This window comes from Oratosquilla oratoria, chromosome 16 (genome assembly GCF_046742065.1).
Source record: "Oratosquilla oratoria isolate Oo_2021 chromosome 16, ASM4674206v1, whole genome shotgun sequence".
Lineage (NCBI taxonomy): Eukaryota > Metazoa > Arthropoda > Malacostraca > Stomatopoda > Squillidae > Oratosquilla > Oratosquilla oratoria.
The window spans coordinates 65352735-65362734 of NC_134792.1; the positions used below are offsets into that span (position 1 = coordinate 65352735).

Here is a 10000-nt window from a genome sequence, read left to right on the forward strand (position 1 = left end):
ACACACACACACTCACACTCACTGGACCCCAAGAGCGTTATTCTTTTCCTGGATACCACTAGGTAAACACGTACACACACAGACACTCACACACACACACACACTCACACACACACACACACACACACACACACACACACACACACACACACACACACACACGGTATAAGAATTTGAGAGTAAGAGACGGGAGCCCACGAGTGTTGCTCCTTTCCTGTCCAGTATACCGCAACTAGGTAAATAGAATCAGGAAAATACACTTGATGACGACGGCAGGAAGAGGACGTGGCGATGAGAACGGAAGCAGGAGAGTCATGGAAGATGGGAAACCTAAGAAAAAGTTGTTGTTTGCGAGCGAAGCTTCTGCCGATGTTTCTTCTTCTTCGAGCGAAGCTTCTGCCGATGCTGCTTCTTCTTCTTCTTCGGAGACTCCGGCAGAATCCATCAGGGGCGGAAACTTGAGAGATACTGGAAGATGGAGAGAGCCTCTCCCTCACAACCTTACTCCCTCACTCTCTCCCCATGGGTGGGTTGGGAATGTTCCCCAGGGAATACTACGCTGGTGGGGAAAGGGGATTTTTTTTTCTATTATGAGGAATTTGTTTATTTATAATTATTTTTCTTTATTTCTTTATTTATTTTGTCTGTTTGTTTTTTATACATTTTATTTATTTATTTATTTTAGTTTACACCGAATGATGAAAAAAACAATGGTAAGCCTGTTGTTCATTGTTCACGTGTGTGTTAAAATATAAAATGCGTGATAATGATAAAATTAGAAAGAATTAAAATGAAAAAAATAAGATAAAGATGAAGTGTTGGATTAAGAAGAGAACGAGACGGCGAAGAAGAAGGAAAAAAAAAAACGAAAAAAATTGATAACGGCGGAATGGGGAGGTGGGTCATGACACTATCAGTGACGTCATGGAGAGGCAGAATTCCAGGACGGACGGGACCGTGATAGCGGTTGCCTTGTTCCCCCGGGGAGGAAGAGGAGGAGGGGGACCGGGGGGGGGGGAGGCTTTGATGGATGGAAGAATGGAGGAAAGAATTTAAGGAGTGAACTCGTGGGAACGTGATAAGACAGTTTTGGCATATAGATATTCTGTGTGTGCGTGCGTGTGTGTGTGTGTATGTGTAAATTTTATAAGAATTTTTTTCGGAATTATTTACGTCACTCTACGTAATCACGGAGCCTCTCTCTAACAAACACACACACACACACACACACACACACACACACACACACATATATATATATATATATATATATATATATATATGTATGTATATAATACATTTAAACAAAATGTAGTAACACATTTTTATGTCTCAATCATTTCTTGTAACCTGTACTTTCCTGAAGAGGGTTATAGCTATTAGCCGAAATATAGAAGTTATATTTTCTTCTAAGTTTCCTTTCATTCCTACTTTGGATTCTTCGTGATTATATACATACACATTATATTATATATATATATATATATATATATATATACATATATTGTATATATATATACATATATATATACATATATACATATGTATATATGTGTATATATATATATATATATATATATAGACATGCACATATATGTATATCTTCAGTTCTTGCCTCCCTCCCTCCCCCCCCACGTCATTGTAACCCCCTTGAGACGATGAGTCTGTGGAATCTACGCATTGGAGGACTGGATGGAGGAGGGGGGGATGGCTTGGCGAGAGGTCTATGTCCGGAGACGTCATTACAACGACACGATCCTCAGTAAATCTGTCGACTGCGCAAAAAAACACTTCTTCAGTCGCGCAAGAAGGGCAATGGATAACGCGCACCAGCTGCGCACGGAGCGGTGGGAGGGGGAGGGGGAGGAGGGGTGGACCTCCACCCTGTTCCCACAGTGGAGGAGTGGAAGGGGGAGTGGGATTTTTTTTTTTTTTTTTTTTTTATACTAGTTTGACACTAGAATAATCGGATGAAGTCTGCTTGTTAGATGATATATATAAGAATGAAGAAGATTGCAAGAGACCATAAGGCCTACACTAGGCAGTTCCATGTCCTTTAAAGCAACCGATAGTTTCAGCGCTCACTACATGGTTACTAAGTCTATTACATTAATTGTCCACTCTATTAGTAAACCAGTTCTTGTATATTTCCTTCTTAAATCTAAAATTGTCTAATTTATATCTATTACTGCGAGTCCTGCCCTGCTGTCTTAATATGATGACCTTGTTTGAGTCACGCCTTTGATTCACTTGAACCAGCATACACACACACACACACACACACACACACACACACACACACACACACTCACACATACACACACAACTCGTGGCGCAGTTGGTAGATTTTCCGGCTGCCATTACGGCGGTCCGGGTTCGAGTCCCGCCCAGGGCTGAAATAATTCTAGTATCGCTGCGCTGCGGGTCGTTACTCCAGCTCTCGTGGGCGGGGAGTTGTGTGTGTGTGCGTGTAAGGTCACAGCATTACCCATAGATCGGTCATATATGAGCCCTGAGCTCTTTTCCGGGAGGGAAATATCTGTCGATCACGAGTTCAACACTTGATCCAAGACAATGATGAATCTCACAAGAAGTAGAATCCACGCGAACGCTTCCACCCACGCTCGCGCTTCCACCCACGCTCACACCTCTTCCACTTACGCCCTTTCATGATAAATCCGTATCCAACCCTTCTCCACCTTCTTCACTTCCTCCACCCACCTCAACCCTTCCATCCTCCTCACCTCCACCTTTCCATCCTCCTCACCTACTCCACCCTCTTCAACCCCTCCATCATCTTCAACCCCTTCCACCCTCCTCACCTCCTCCACCCTCTTCAACCCCTCCACACTCCTCCTCCCCCTCCTCCTCTTTACTCCCTCCACTAGTCTTCCAAACCGTTCATCATATCTGTCACCTCTTTCTTTGACTTCCATCCATACTTCTCTTTTTTCTCTCTTTTTTCCTCCCTCTCCCTCTCTCTCTCTCTCTCTCTCTCTCTCTCTCTCTCTCTCTCTCTCTCTCTCTCTCTCTTCTCCTTACATCTCCTTATCTTCCGTTCCTCCACTTCCTCCTCTTCCTCCTCCCCCCTCCGCCCTCCCACCTCCACCTTCCGGGACTTCGAAGTCGGTCGCGCTAAGTCATAATGAATTGATTGACCCTCCATTGTCGACCTATTTACACTCATCAATTGGTTCCTTCCTCCGCCTCCTCCTCCCCTCCTACACCTTTTCCTCCCCCATTTCCTCCGCTTCCTCCCCCTCCGCTTCCTCTTCTTCCTCCTCCTCTTCCTCCTCTTCCTCCCCCTGTTCCTCCTCTTTCCCCCCCGATTCCTCCTCTTCCTCCCCTTCCTCCCCCTATTCCTCCTCTTCCTCCCCCGATTCCTCCTCTTTCTCTCCCTATTCCTCCTCTTTCCCCCTCCCTCTCCTCCTCTTCCTCTCCCTATTCCTCCTCTTCCTCCCCTTGCTCTCCTCCTCTCTCTCACCCATTCCACCTCTTCCTCCTCCATTACCTCACCCTTTTCCTCCTCGCCATTCTCCTCCTCCTCCTCCTTTTCCTCCCGCCATCCTCCTCCTCCTCCTCCTCCTCCTCCTTTTCTTCTTCCTCAGCTTCTGCATCCTTTGCTTCCTTCCCATTTTCTTCTCCCCTCACTCTCTCCCTCTCTCTCTCTCTCTCTCTCTCTCTCTCTCTCTCTCTCTCTCTCTCTCTCTCTCTCTCTCTCTCTCTCTCTCTCTCTCTCTCTTCGTGTGATGTGACACCTGACGATTACGCTGTGTCGAGGTTTCGTATGTAAAAAGAAACTTAATCCATCAAGATGAACCACTTTTTAATCCTTTCACTTTTATTTATTTATTTATTTATCTATTTATTTATGTATTTATTTATTTATTTTTATTGTTATTGATTTTTATATTGTTTATTTCATTTGTTATTATTTTTTATATATTTGTTTATTTTCTATGTTCCAAAGGCCAGACTGTTTGGATAATTACCTGAGTGGGTGTCTCTCGTTGAATGATTATACAGCACATGGTGCTAGATAATCTCTTCCCGTCTCTCCTTCCCTCCTTCCCTCCTTCCCTCCTTCCTACTTTTCCACCTTCCCTCCTTCCCTCCCTCCCTCTTATTATAACGCACGTGGTGCTAGATTATCTCCTCCTGTCTCTCCTTCCCTCCTTCCCACCTTCCCTCCTTCCCTCCTTCCCCCCTCACTCCTTATCTCCCTCCTACTTTTCCACCTTCCCTCCTTCCCTCCTTCCCTCCTCCCTACTTTTCCACCTTCCCTCCTTCCCTCCCTCCCTCTTATTATAACACACGTAGTGCTAGATTATCTCTTCCCGTCTCTCCTTCCCTCCTTCCCTCCTTCCCTCCCTCCTTCCCTCCCTCTCACTCCCTCAGTCTCTGCCTCCCACTTTACCCTTTCTGTTCCTCTCCATGTTTGTCAACATCTTTGTTGCTCTGGTCCGTAGGGGTGGTGGGGGATGGGGGAGGGTAGCGGGGGTAGAACATGGAACGGATCAGCGTGGCACTATGCGACACTATCTGCCCCACAAGTGCACAACCCTCACAGGAATGTTATTTGACGCTACCGCCGCGGTGAAGAGAAGAGGAGCGAAAACTACCCTTCCCCGTCCACCCCCTCCACCCCCTCCACCCTCAATCCCACCCCCAATCCCACCCCACTCCTTCCCTCCTACCTTCCTTTCCTCCCACCCTCCATCCCTTCTCTCTCTCTCTCTCTCTTTCTCTCTCTCTCTCTCTCTCTCTCTCTCTCTCTCTCTCTCTCTTTCTCTCTCTCTCTCTCTCTCTCTCTCTCTCTCTCTCTCTTTATGTCTGTCTCTCTCTTTAACTTTTTCTTTGTCTCTTGTTTTTCCTTATTATTTCTCCTCTTCCTCCTCTTCCTTAGTGTTTTTACCTCCCGTCCCCTCCACTTCCACTCCACGTCCCTTCTACGTCCCTTCTACGACCCTCCACGTCCTCTTCAGCGTCCCTTCCACGTCCTTTCCACGTCCTTTCCCCGTCCTTTCCCCGTCCCCGCCACATCTCTTCCACGTCCTCTTCCACGTCCCTTCCACGTCCCCTCCACGTCCTCTTCCCGTCCCCTCCCCGTCCACTCCACGTCCCTTCCACGTCACCTCCCCGTCCTCTTCTTCGTCCTCTTCCACGTCCCTTCCACGTCCTTTCCATGTCCTTTCCACGTCCCTTCCACGTCTCCTCCCCGTCCCTTCCACGTCCTCTTCCACGTCCCTTCCACGTCCCCGCCACGTCCTCTTCCCGTCCCCTCCCCGACCACTCCACGTCCCCTCCACGTCACCTCCCCGTCCTCTTCCTCGTCCTCTTCCACGTCCCTTCCACCTCCTCTACCCGTCCCCTCCCCGTCCCTCCCTACCCGTCCCTCACAAAGAATGTGAAGATGCTGTTGACGGGATCTTGTTTCTTGGTGGGGGGGAGGGGGAAGGGGGGGGGATAAAGATGGGGGCAATAAAGACGGGGGCAACGACATGACCGGACTGTCTGTTATTGCGTTCTCCCTTGTTATTTCAAATATTATTGTTATTGAGATTGATCGTCATGGTATAATTACCTGCATGCTTAACTTTGTTCTCGTTCCGGTTAGGATTTGGGGTTTATTGACTTGATTATGGCTAATGTTCTGGAGGTGGGCGGTACGAACGATGAGTTGGAGGTTGGAGGAAAAATAACCCAGTGTGATAATGCCTTCAGGGAGGACCTCCGGGGTTCAATGGATTAAAGTGATCACAGTTAACTCCTTCTGATACGTTTCGAGTTAAGTTATTTTAATCTGGCTAACGTCTCTCTCTTTCTCTCTCTCTCTCTCTCTCTCTCTCTCTCTCTCTCTCTCTCTCTCTCTCTCTCTCTCAAAATAAACACATACAAGTCAATTTCAGTACACAAAAGGTTGCTTGCCACTATGTGTGTGTGTGTGTGTATGTGTGTAATTGAGAGAGATTTTCATCATCGTTTTGGATCACGTAATCGGCAGCAATTACCCTCCCGGATAAGAGCCTAAGAGTTCATATGCGTGTTTGTGTGTGTATATATATGTGTGTGTGTGTGTGTGTGTGTGCCCGCGCGTCCCTAACATTCATTTATATAATGCAATCCTTTGTTTCGTGTGTCGATTTCGTGGACATATTTTCGTGTTCCACGTTCCAGCCGCGCCCCCCACCCCCCATTGTGTTGCCGGAACCCGGTCACTCGTTATTGTTCCGGCAGAAGTGCAAAGACCCGTCATTGTTCCGGATGTCCGGAAGGGTGAGGGTTGGTCACTCCCACCCCCTTACGCACACACACACACACACACACATACACACACACACACACACAAAATATATATGCACAGACCAGTCTGTTTATGTGTATATGTATGGCGTGTGCTTGTGCATTATACAGATATACATACATGAATATATATATATATATATATATATATATATATATATATATATATATATATATATATATATATAGTACAGGGAGTGGGAAGTGGAACCGGAGATGGGTGTTTGTGTCGTAATTGGAGTAATTGCTTGAGGAGGACGTCATAGAGGCTGTCCTTCGGTCGAGTCGAGGGCCAAGACTCATACCAAGTTCCTCCCTGGGTTCCCAGAAGGTCACCCAGCACCTTTGGAGTCATTTCACCGAAATAGAACAAATCTATGACGTAATGGTGACGTCATTGTTCCAGGTGGAAACAATGACGTAATAATAACGTCATCGTTCCAGGTGGAAACAGTGACGTCACCGGTCGGTATGTCATTCTTATTGGAGGGATGTTTGTGACGTCAGAGGAACGCCCACGTATTGTTGTTGTATCTGTCGACGCCGGGGTGCACCGAGCGACCTTAGGGCACCCACGCGAAGTTGACTTAGGGCCAAGAGGTAGGACGTCGGATCGAGTAGGAGACTTCAAGATTGAGGACTTGATTGAAGAGTCATGGTTAAGTCAAGGGTTAAGTCAAGGTTAGGGTTAAAGGACTTGAGATTAAAGTGCGAAATATCACGGACTCGGAGGAAATTGTTAAAGAAATTTACTGTAAATTAATCTTGAGCTACATAAGATGGAGTGTCTATTTTATTTACATAATTGTAGAGTACAGGAAAGGAGTAAAGCTCGGGAGGTCCCGTCACTTCTCTTCATTTAATTATACGTGGCTTCAAATTCACGGTGTGTGTGCGTGCGTGCGTGCGTGAGAGACTCACCACCTCGGTCTTGGATCACGTGTTGAACTGATCGACAGCTATTACCCACCCGGATGAGAGCTCAGATCATATACGAGTATGTTTAGATCTGTGTGTGTGTGCGTGTGTGTGTGTGTGTGTGTGTGTGTGTACATGCACAAAAAACGCGCAATTATGAATTATCGAGGAAGGACAATCGGGAAACAAAAAAAATGAAGACAAATCAGAAGACAGCGAAGAAATGCTTGAGTCTTCTCGAGATAAGATTGGAGGGGGAAGAGGAGGAATTGTGATTGACGAGGTGCGCTTGAGGACGAAGAAGAGGAGGAGGAGGAGGAGTGTGGGTGGTGGGCAAGGAAGAGGATGAAAGAGGAGGAAGAAGTTGGGGGGGGAGTCCTGAGGAGGAGGAGGAAGAAGAGGAAGAGGTAAAGCTTAATACATAGAGCCTAGAGAAGAAGTGTTTTGAGGAAGAGGTGCATAAGGAGGAAGAGGAGGAGGGAGGAATAGAAGAGGATGAAGGACTGGAAACTAAAGAGTTGAGTAAGAGGAAGAGGAGGAGGAGGGGAATAAATGTCTGAACGAGGAAGAGAAGGAGGAGGAGGGGAATAAGTGTCTGAACGAGGAGGAGGAGGAGGAGGGGAATAAGTGTCTGAACGAGGAAGAGAAGGAGGAGGAGGGGAATAAGTGTCTGAACGAGGAGGAGGAGGAGGAGGGGAATAAGTGTCTGAACGAGGAAGAGGAGGAGGAGGAGGAGGAGGGAAATAAGTGTCTGAACGAGGAAGAGGAGGAGGAGGAGGGGAATAAGTGTCTGAACGAGGAAGAGGAGGAGGAGGGGAATAAGTGTCTGAACAAGGAAGAGGAGGAGGAGGAGGAGGGAAATAAGTGTCTGAACGAGGAAGAGGAGGAAGAGGAGGGAAATAAGTGTCTGAACGAGGAAGAGGAGGAGGAGGAGGAGGAGGAGGGGAATAAGTGTCTGAACAAGGAAGAGGAGGAGGAGGGAAATAAGTGTCTGAACGAGGAAGAGGAGGAGGTGGAGGGGAATAAGTGTCTAAACGAGGAGGAGGAGGAGGGGAATAAGTGTCTGAACAAGGAAGAGGAGGAGGAGGAGGGAAATAAGTGTCTGAACAAGGAAGAGGAGGAGGAGGAGGAGGAGGGAAATATGTGTCTGAACGAGGAAGAGGAGGAGGAGGAGGTGGAGGGGAATAAGTGTCTAAACGAGGAGGAGGAGGAGGAGGAGGAGGAGTTGCTTCTTCACTCCTCCTCCAAGTATTTCGCCACCTTTCCCAAAACGCGGGAACAGGACCAGAAGACAACCTCCCCCCTTTCCCCCCTCCTCCCCCTCCTCCTCCTCCTCCTCCTCCTCCTCCTCCTCCTCCTCCTCCTCCTCCTCCCCCTCCTCCTCCTCCTCTCCTCCTCTCCTCCTCTTACTCTCCCCCTCCCACCTTCCACTCCCCCCTCGTTTTCCACAAAATGGCTAGCCACGCCCTGATTCTCTTTCCTCTCTTCCTACTCCTCCTCCTTTGTATCATCCTCCTCCTTCTTCCCATCTCCTACATCTTCCTCCTTTTCCTCCTCCTACTCCTCCTTTACTTCCTCCTCCTCCTCCTAATCTCCTGCTACCTCTTCCTCCTCTTCTTCCTCCTCCTCTTACTCTTCCTACTCCTCCTTTGCATCCTTCTCCTCCTCTTCATCTACCTCTTCCTCCCCTCCTCCTCCTCCTCCTCTTACTCCTCCTACTCCTCCTTTGCATCCTCCTTCTTCTCCCCATCTCCTACCTCTTCCTTCCTTCCTCCCTGGTTCTCCTCCTCCTCCTCCTTAGCATCCTCCTCCTCTTTCCCATCTCCTCCTCCTCCTCTTCTTACTCCTCCTACTCACCCTCCTATTCTACTACTACTCTCCCCCTCCCTCCCCCTCCCTCCATTCTTCTAGCTCCTTCGCTATGGCCGCAGCATCAGCAGCAGTAGCAAAGCCTCCGCGCAGTGCTCTGGCTTTGGGCGTGGGGCGTGTGCTCTGGCTTTGGGCGTGGGTGTGAACGCGCTCTTGCTATTCCGCCCGCGTATTGAAAACTTCACGCCCTCTCCTGCGATTGTGTGTGTGTGTGTGTGTGTGTGTGTGTGTGTGTGTGTGTGTGTGTGTGTGTGTGTGTGTGTGTGTGTGTGTATGGTTTGTGTGTACACCCCCTCTCTTTCTCTCTCTCTCTTTCTCTTTCTCTCTCTTATTCTCTCTCTAAAACACACACACACACACACACACACACACACACACACACACACACACACACACACATTGTTTCATTTTCTCCTTCCTCTTTTCCCTCCTCCACAATTTGCTTGATGGAAGAATTACAGGACGAAGAATTCAGCCCACAAACGCCCACCCACCCACACTCACCCGCACCTCCATCTTCTCCCTCTGCCTCCATCTTGATTCCTCCATTCCCTCCATAATACACTCAAACTTTCACACCTTCACTCCACCCTCCACATTCCTCCACTCTCCCACATTCTCAAGTTACCCTCCACTTTTTCCCTCTCTCCATATTCACTCCACATTTCATCCATCGGCATTCGCTTCCAATTTCTTTCCTCCACTCCACATACCCCCTCCGCAACCTCGGCAATGCCTCCATAATCCCCTCCACACTCCCCTCCACATTCCCCTCCACATTCCCACCCTCCACAACCTCCCATTGTCTCGCATAATTCACGTTTTTGACGATGCCCTCACGTCACGTCAGTTCTCAACTTTTTCTTCTTTCTTCTCTCCTCCTTCTGCAGTCCTTCATATCTTGGCCTCC

General features: G+C 48.1%; 1 protein-coding gene across 13 annotated transcripts in view; it reads left to right on the plus strand.

Annotated features, from left to right (window-relative positions):
- Positions 1-10000, plus strand: part of LOC143034090 (uncharacterized) — a 797079-nt gene that overhangs the window by 383131 nt on the left and 403948 nt on the right. The window lies entirely within an intron of this gene.